At 36.2% G+C, this 9,508-nt stretch overlaps 1 pseudogene; it reads right to left on the bottom strand.

Moving 5' to 3' along the window:
• Positions 1-444: 444 nt before the first annotated feature.
• Positions 445-9,073, bottom strand: LOC131513180 (microtubule-associated protein RP/EB family member 1-like; annotated as a pseudogene).
• Between the last annotated feature and the right edge of the window lie 435 nt (positions 9,074-9,508).

Raw genomic sequence — 9,508 nt, 5'->3', positions numbered from 1 at the left:
GGTCTGGCCCTTCCTTCCCAGACACAATGTCAACCATGTAAAACCTCCTGTGGTGTTATATCTTATATTTTGAAATATGGAAGCATATTTTAAATACTCTGAAGACATTTATTTATTAAAACGTTCTCTGCCAAGATTTCACATTAGCTTCGAATTCAAGCCAGTCTTTATATTTCTCTACCAAGGTCTCAACCTCAGTGTGTTACATAAAAACACCTTCTCCAGCAATCAGTATTACCAGGGTCCACATGGAGAGCCCCATGGCCAGCCTCTTTGTTCCCTGGATGAACCAATTGGATGTTAATACTGCTCTGCTACAACTCCTAACTTAAACTCATTGAAAATGAAGTGCCCTTTAAAAAGAGGTAATTTTTGCTTATGAAAAAACAACAACAACAACAACAACAAACAGTGAGTCTTCTAAGAATAATAAAACGGAGTATTTTACAGTGAAGTATGTGACCTAGAGTGAAGACTTTGAATGCTCCTCTGCTGGTCCAGGCTGCTAATACTCTTCTTGTTCTTCCGTGGGCCCCCTTCATCGGGTACCACAAAGCCTTCATATGTGGCATAGAGGATGTACATGATCCTCTGCAATACAGGGTTGTTTCCCCCCTCAACCTCCAGGCAACTCAATTCAATGTTCCTTAGCTTTCCAAAGCAAAAGTCTCTCTCTTTCTCCAAGTTTTCAATGATAAGTTTCAATACACTGACCTGCTGCATCAATTCAACTGCTCGCCATCCCTGTTGCCTGCATCAGGATCCTTTCATATCGCGCCCCAGCCAGCCTTAGGGGCTGTGGTAGTTCTGAGCGTTGCAATGGGCCTCAGCGGAGCTGCACTGCTAGAGCTGAGAGGTTTCCTGGGTTTGCTCAGAGCTGGAACAACAGGGGAGGAAGCCGCTGAAGTTCTTCTTCCTTATCTGGCAGTTACAGGGTCATAGTGTTTTCCATCACAGCTTGCATCATAAAACTTCTTGAGAGGTGCCTGGGTGGCCCAGACGGTTAAGCCTCTGACTTTTGATCTCGGCTCAGGTCACAATCACAGTTCATGGGACTGAGTCCCATGTCCAGCCTGCTTGGGATTCTTTATCTCCCCCTCTCTCTCAGCTCCTCCCCCACCTTGAAATCTCTCTCTTTTATTCTCTCTCTCTATCAAAATAAATAAATAAACAAAAAACAAAAAACAAAACAACAAAGGCCAAAAAAACCTTCTTGAACCACTGAACAAATTTAAAATTGTCCTGAAACTTTCCTTTCACTAATTTGTCCACAGGGATTATTTTGTCAACACCCATTCTTTTAAGACCTGCTTGTAGTGTCTTGAACTTCTGGATGTACTCAGCTTAGCCTGGAATTTCACCTTCTTCAAGGCCATGGAGCCAGGGAACAGGCCATCCATAAACTGACAATAGGCAGCCCCTGAGGGCAACTGTTCAATCTTCGTCAGATTCACCTGCAGAGAGAGACTCCCTGATCCAGTCCAGCCTGTCATGTGGACTCAGGTTGTCACTGGTGACTGACATTGGGAATACATTCACTGTTGTCTTTGGCTCTCAGCGGTACTGCAGCCATCACCTGTGCCCAGCTTGGGTTCAGTCTTTGTTTCCTCTCCTTCAAACCAACCGATCCTGCCTGCCACCAGCCTTGATGACTTCACATGCATTCCCCCACACCCATCATGCACCAACATACCTAAAAGTGAATGGCTTTAGAGATCCAAAGTTTATTAACTGGTCATTCTGTGGGTTAACAACTTGCCTTGGGCTCAGATCATTGTACTGCTGGTCTGTGCCAGGCGCAGATGCTCTCAGCTGGGCTCACTCTTGTACCTGCAGTCAGTGTCTAGTGTAGTGGAGGACTGGTTCATTGCACCTAGAGCACATCTATTTTCTGTGGGGCCCCCTGTCTTCCAGTAGGCTAAAGGGTAAAAAAGGAAAAGGAGACAATGGAGCCTGGAGTCACTGAATACAGCTCTCTAGTGTGTACCTTTAGTAGGATGTAATAACTGCCATAAAGATAGAATTGGGGGATATACCCAATCTTTATTCTCTTAACCTTATATTTCATGCCAATGCCAGTTAGCCGAAGCTAACAAGGGTCAAAGGACAAGAATGTCCACGTAACGTCAGCCTCCTGGAATAAAGAACAGGACAAAGAAAGGCAATTCACCTATCTAGAACATGACAAACACAGAGTAAACAACATAGAACTTTTAAACTTGTTTACCATTGTTTTACTGGTTATTGCAGAGATGAAAATATGAATCTTGACTTATTTTGGTCTAAGTTAACCACAAGTTTTGTGCTTTATTCCAGACAGAACAAGAAACTTCAGGCATCTTAACTCTCTTCACCTTTCCCAACACACTGTTCTTATGCATATTAATTATGAATTTAAACTTATCAACACTTTACTATTATTACTATTTTGGTAGAATTAATATTTGGATTCACCAATATACTTATAGCCTTAATTTCTGTCTGTATCTCCAAGCTTCTATTCTCTCACTGTTTAAAAAAGCAATATTTAGTGTTTCCTTTACTTCATTTCTATTATGGTAAATTCTTTCAAGTTTTGTGTGTCTGTAAATGGCTTTTCTCATTTTCATTCCAAAAGAATTTTTTCTCAATCTTTAAACTCCTAGATTGACAGTTATTTTATTTCAGCACTTTAAAAATATAATTTGTCTTCTAGCTTTTATCATTGTTGTTGAGAAAATAGACTTAAGTTTTATTGTTGTTCCTTTGAAGGTATCATGTTGTTTTTCTCTGGGGCATGTTAAAATTTCTTTTGTCTTTGCTCTTCTTGCAATTTTAGTCTGTTGTGTTACTACATAGATTAATTTTGTTAAAATCCTACTTTGGAGTCTTAGGTTTTCTTTAACATATGGTTTGTTTTCTTCAGCAGTTTTGGAAATTTTCAGCCATTCCATCTTCAAAATTTTGTCACCACATTCTTTCTCTTCTCCTTCTGAGTCTCTATAAACATATCCCAGGTTCTCACCACACTCAAGGAGAAGGGATCATATAATGTGTCCATATCAGAATGGGAATCTTAGAGGATATCTTGCAATTCTACCTATCACAGAGAGCAATATTCCTGACGGTGCTGGGAACACCATTACCTTCCATCTTGTGGTTGTAAGAAGCTACTGTTATTGTTCAATACTAATGACTTAACATCTGTATTTTTTTTTAGAAGACAAAAGGATATTCTAATGGTAAAATTCCTTTTTAATGGGAACTACTGCAACTATACTAGAGCAAAGATGGAGTAAATTAATACACTTTTGTAAGAAATCATACATAGTAAGAAATGTAAGAAATTATTTTGTATAACAAGAGGGGTGAAGCTTCTTACAATGCGTTGTTTCAGGAAATAATTCTCACTTATTTGCTCTATTTGTGTTGAGATGGTCCCAAGTCTACATACTTGTTCCCAAGTCAAGTACATCTACTTGGAACTGATAGAAAGCAATAAATATAATTCAAATATCATTCAAACAAGTCTGTTTTCATAACTTTTAATTAATTTTTGTTACTAACATAACTTTAAGTGAAATAGAATCATAGTGATTATCCAGCACAAATGACAGTGCATCAATATGAATAGGTCTATTACATGTTATGTATTTATATATAAATCTACATGTATAATGCTATTTCTCTCGAAATAGTTATCTCACGAGAACTCCCGTGGCCACTGTCAGGTGGTATAGTGATTGAACTGTTAATAGAGATTCAATTTGGGGTTCCAATAATAGCTGCAAAGATGTAAAATATCCTACGTATGAAGAAGATTTACAAAATACAAAATAGGTATGCCATTCAGATTTTATAATAACTTCTCCTGAGGACAAGGAAGTTCAGAAAAATTTTAATATTTGGCTTTGTCTTTAAGATCTACTTTTATTCTAAAGTGTGTAAAGCAGCCGTTTTTCTTTCCATTTTATTACATTACATGGAATACAGTCAAAGAATACAATACAAGGGAACCAAGATCTTGTTAGTTAGATACATATGAGTTGAATCTTATATGATAAAGGCATTCAACATACACTCACATTTCAATTGTTCTGTCTTGCGATTTAAACATCTCAATTCAGATCACCTTACCCATTTCAGGTCATGAGCTCTGATTCACAGTTACCAGTCTGATCTCCTATATGAACATAAAAAGTTGACTTGTAAAGTAAATACCAATTCATGTATGAAAATTGTTATTTATTAGAAAATAATCCAGAATTCTTAGGTTGTCTATGTAACAAATTTATTTCAGGATATAGAACTGGAAACATATTTCTGGGGGCACCTGTGTGGCTCAGTTGGTTAAGCGTCCAACTCTTGATTTCAACTCAGGTCATGATCTTGTGGTGCATGGGTTCAAGTCCCACATCAGGCTCTGCATTGACAGTGTGGAGCCTGCTTGGGATTTCCTCTTTCTCCTCTCTTTGTGCCTCCCTCATTCTTTCTCTCTCCCTCTCTCTCTCTCTCTCTTTCTCAAAAAATGAATAATAAGCATAAAAAATAAAAACATTTCTGGGTTAGTATAGAATAATAGTAAGAAGAGAAGGATTATCTTACTTCTATCATTATTTCTTTGTAATTGATGACTAATAGAAACTTCACAAAACTTAAACATTTTACCATTTTGCTATCTTTATTTAGTGAGAGAAACATAGTTTCTAATAATTATTTCCCCCAAATTAAAAAATTATACAACATATAGCATAGTTTGGTAGAAATATTGAAATTTGAAGGCAAAAATGCCAGGGTTCTTGTCCTAACTTTATGTCTGTGATTTAAATCAAATAATTTTAAGAACTTCAGTTCTTTCACATTTCTAAAATTATGTAATGATTTTTCATTTTACTGATTAACCTCATAAGCTTTGGGAATCAAATGAAATAATGTACATACAATTATTTTGTATACAATAGAGCTCTAATAAATTTAGGTATGACTATTGTTAATATTATCAAAATTATGCCACTTTGTAAGGCATGCTAATGAACCTTAATTCAGTATAGTTGTGAAAAACATCATTATTAAGAAACAATTCGTTTCTGTCTATTGAAGGAATCTAATATATGACCAGTACATACCAATCTTAGGCCCTTTTATTCTCTAAACAATATTTATATTTGTTTGGTAAACTATATTTTAAACATTTTGAAAAGACAGAAATTGAGACCTAGAGGTATAAGTGGTTTGTCCAAGAAGCACAAATAATAACATCCAGAATCTACATTTAATTCCTGTCTTTGAATTTGAATTCTCTCAGTTTGAAGTGAAAAGTCTTGAGACACCCATTTATGTCTCACTAGTTTACTAAACAGAATGGAATAAACATGTCATATGCAAACTACTGAAAATAAATGTTTAAGACTTTGAAATTCAGTTATAAATTGGGCATGATTTATTTTTATGAAAGTCTACATGTGTACTTTCTGTACACATGAAGAATCGTCAACTCTGCAAAATATGCCCTCTTCAACAGAGAATTGCCCCTTTAGAGAATAGTACTGTTCCCCTGAAAATACAATCAAAATGCATAAGTTAGCTTGGGGAAAGGCTAATCTTATCTTTGTTTCAAACCCCATTTCTCCATCACCATCTTTTTGTTTCCATATATGTGATCATCAGGGTATATTGACAGTGGCCAGATTTTGGATGAATTCCAAGATGATTAAATGCAGGATGTACCTCGAGGAAATAATGAAACAGGATCAGATGGGGTGCAAGTCTTAGGAGAGGGTTGTGGTAAAAGTTAGGAAGGAGATGTGGAAATGCTACTAATATCACAAGATTTACAGATGGATTAAGGTATTACTGAGCAAACTTCATGTAAGTAAAAATTATTTCTTTCTAAAGAGACAAAATACCCTAATGCTTGTGTTACAGCAAGCATGTCAAGAAGGAGTTAAAAGTCCTTTTTGATAAAGCAATAATATTTTTCTTATTTTTTAGCAAACAGTTTCAGGCTTACCTAAGGCTTACTGAGTTTCCTACCATATACCAGACATTTTCACATTTATTACTGAAATCTTCACAATGGCCCTAGAAAACTGGTATTAATAATCTCACCCTGCAGATGAGGAGGTAACATCAGTTGCTTAAAGTAAAAGGCATTTTAAAAAGTGACTGAACCCAGACTACTTACTCCAAATCCAGTATTCGTTCCTTTAAGTACCACCATCTGTGAGGACATTTCCTATTATTATTGAAATGTCCCTAATAATTTGATAGAAATTTGAATTTGACAGATCTAACAGACTCCAGATGAGTTCTTCAGTTCTTTTAGTCTATCTCATCAGCAGGATCACCCTGATAACATCAGTTTTCCAGTATCTCACATACATGTTGCTGGGAAAAATCATAAAATCATATAAAAACATTCACAGAAACTAAATTCTATTACTCAAATTCCAAAGTCCAGTCTAGTAATGCTTTAATCACCTGACTGTGGATTACCCATCTTGCAGATTTTCTGTTACATGGTTATATTTCTGGCTAGTTTCAGTAATATTCTCTTCTCTCAGTGGGTTTAGTGTTTTGTGTTAAAAAATCTCATTGTAATTTTAACCTCATTTTTTATCAACTGACCTTTCTTTTATTGAAGGTAACCTGGAGCAACTTCTATAGAAAACATGGAGGTAAACTGATCATAATCATGTTAGAGACATGAACTATGGAGAGGAAAAAATAGCATTAATTCATAAAACCTTAAGATAGCAAGGGGTGTTGGGGTTATATATTATAAAGCAAAAATCCTCTCCATGACCTTCCTGACAAGGGACCATTATAGGTTTTCTCTTTGAAGGATATCTTTTTTTATTCCACAGTAGGATGAGGAAATTTCAAAAAGAATCTATTAACTGTGCTGGAGAGCTTGACTTCTAAAAGACAAAATCCCAGCTCTCTAAATTCTATGCCACTCCTGGCAGAAATGTGGCAAATGTGACTTTGTGGGTTTCTGTGAACAGCTTTTATTGAAGAGGTTAAGCCATTGTTCAACCATGACTCTAAATCCTCTCAAAATGAACACATGTTTCTGAATTGATCTTTAGTCAGTCATGTACCCTCGCCTCTTCTACTTTTAAAAAATCCATGACCTTCCCAGGGTGCACATCAGCAGAGAATAATGTTTCTTTCATATATGATGTTATACACTATAAAACAATATATACATTTAGAAGACTTTTAAATATATGGGACCTAAATCAACTTACTCTTAAAATTTCTACGCCTTTTAGTTTTAAAAAAGTAATTTATATTTTGTATACATTCAAATACGGATTGGAAGGTAAAATAAAAATTATGAGATTATATAAGAATTATACTTTTGATCATTTTTCTTGTTTTATTGTGTTAAAAATATTTATAAAGAACATACACTTTCAGCAGAAAATGCAATTGAAATTTAAGCACATTGTTTCCTGGGATGCAGATATGACCATGTCATGTAACCTGGTGGACCAACCGAAGCAGAGCCTCTTGATAGGCACATGGAAGGGCATGGCTGAGTTACAACATCTTCAGCATGAAAAAGGAATGTTGTCTCTGAGAAAAGCAGAACTCTGCCTTTCACAGTGGTTCAAATTCAACCCCTCAAGGACTAACATGTTTTTTTGAGAAAAAAAAGAGAGAGGTCTATGAATAAAAGCTTAAAATATTTTATTTTCAAGGCAACCTGAGTAGCTCAGTTGGTTTAAGCATCTGACTTCAGTTCAGGTCATGATCTCATCATGGATCTTGAGTTCAAGCCCTGCATCGGGGTCTCTGCTGTCAGTGCAGAGCACGCTTCAGATCTTCTGTCTCCCTCTCTCTGCCCCTACCCTGCTCACTCTCACTTTCTCTCTCAAAAATGAACAAATAAATAAATAAATAAATAAATAAGTCTTTTAAAAAAAATTATAGTTTCAGATAAAGGTGCTATAAAATTCCCAGGTATAAAATAGTGTTTTTTTTTTTCAATAAAACAAAACAAGAAATATGCTGATTTTTCCACATTCTCATATTTAGTGGGCACTTTGAGGACTATAATTCAGCAGTAACATCTATAGTCTGTTGTGTCCCATGGGAGCTGACAGATTAGTTTCATAAACTCACATGGGTCACTCCTGAAGAATACTCAGAAATACTGGAGGACATTTTGGAGGATGCCACATCAGTTAAGTAAGGTCCTAAAGATGGGGATTAGAAACAGAGAAATATGAGCTACTTATGCTACAGAAATTCAATTTTTACTGAAGGCTGGGGTGGCCCATGTTATATATAAATATTACAAAGAACAACAGCCCTTGTAACTTTTTCTTCCCAAAAGTCAGGTATTTTCCTGTGAATATTTTTTTCAGTTGGTAAAATTATAAAATGACTTTTTCAAAGTGTTCTGAATTGGTCTCATACAAAGAGACTTACTAAACGGTAGCTCTTATACAATGTGAGGAGCTTGCATGATATTTTAAGAAGTTTAAACAGTGGAATCTTTAGGAAGTTCACCACTGCAGCAATCAGAAAGATGGAAAAAGGGAAAGTAAGAGAAGCAATAGAAAATTCAGTTATGAAGGTACTCTGGCACTTAAGTGGGGAAAAAACAGGGAAATGTGTAGAGTTCTGGGGAGAGTTTGGAAGGCAAACTCAAGAACTAGTTGGAAAATTGAATCAATAGAATTTGTTGACAGTTATCACACTGAACAACATGTGCCAGGGGCTGTCATGCATAATTTTCTCTCAAATTTCTCAGTCTAGCATGGAAAATATAAATACAGATAGTTATAAATATGTGACATTATGCAAAGAAGTCATGAGACAATACAGCAGACACTGCAAATTCTATGCCTTATATCAGCTCAACCCATCTAAATTCAGTTAGAGCTACGATCATAAGTATCCAAATGAGGCTGATAGCTTCATGTGAAATCCTTTATCTCAAGACTTTCTAGCACTTTGGGAGTTTACTCCACCTACCACTGTAGACCTGAAGTGGAAACGGGGAATTAGCACACCAACACCTGCAGAAACCCTCAACCAATAAGGGATGGTACTGGTAGTCCTGTTTTCTGTGGAACATTGTGACGTGTGTCCTCTAGAGATTCTTAGAGTGCCCCCATTATTAATTGCAGCCCTGTTTTCCACATGGTAAAATGATGACACATTCTTTACTTTCATTGTCTCACTACTCTACTCACTCACTGTGCTTCCTAAGACTGCCTCCCAAATTAATAACCTAAATTTGTCTGTTTCACCATCCTTTTTGCTTTGGTTGAGGGGTAAAAGGATTACAAAGTAAGAGAGTTGTAATGAGAGGTGGTGTTAGAGGGCAGCCTTCAGAATGAGCTTTAGAAATTGTGTCACTTGGTCAGATGTCAACAAGGACTACACTGTTAGTGGTAAATAGGATGGTGACAACCGCTGGCAGAATGCTAACTTTTGGCTAGGTGTAGCTTCCCAAATGACTAAGATCCTCACCATAGTAGATAGGGATGAAGTATAGGTGGAAGCACAC

This window comes from Neofelis nebulosa, chromosome 5 (assembly GCF_028018385.1).
Source record: "Neofelis nebulosa isolate mNeoNeb1 chromosome 5, mNeoNeb1.pri, whole genome shotgun sequence".
Taxonomy (NCBI): domain Eukaryota; kingdom Metazoa; phylum Chordata; class Mammalia; order Carnivora; family Felidae; genus Neofelis; species Neofelis nebulosa.
The sequence above is the reverse complement of the archived record's forward strand: the minus strand, read 5'-3'. Positions and strand labels throughout refer to the sequence as shown.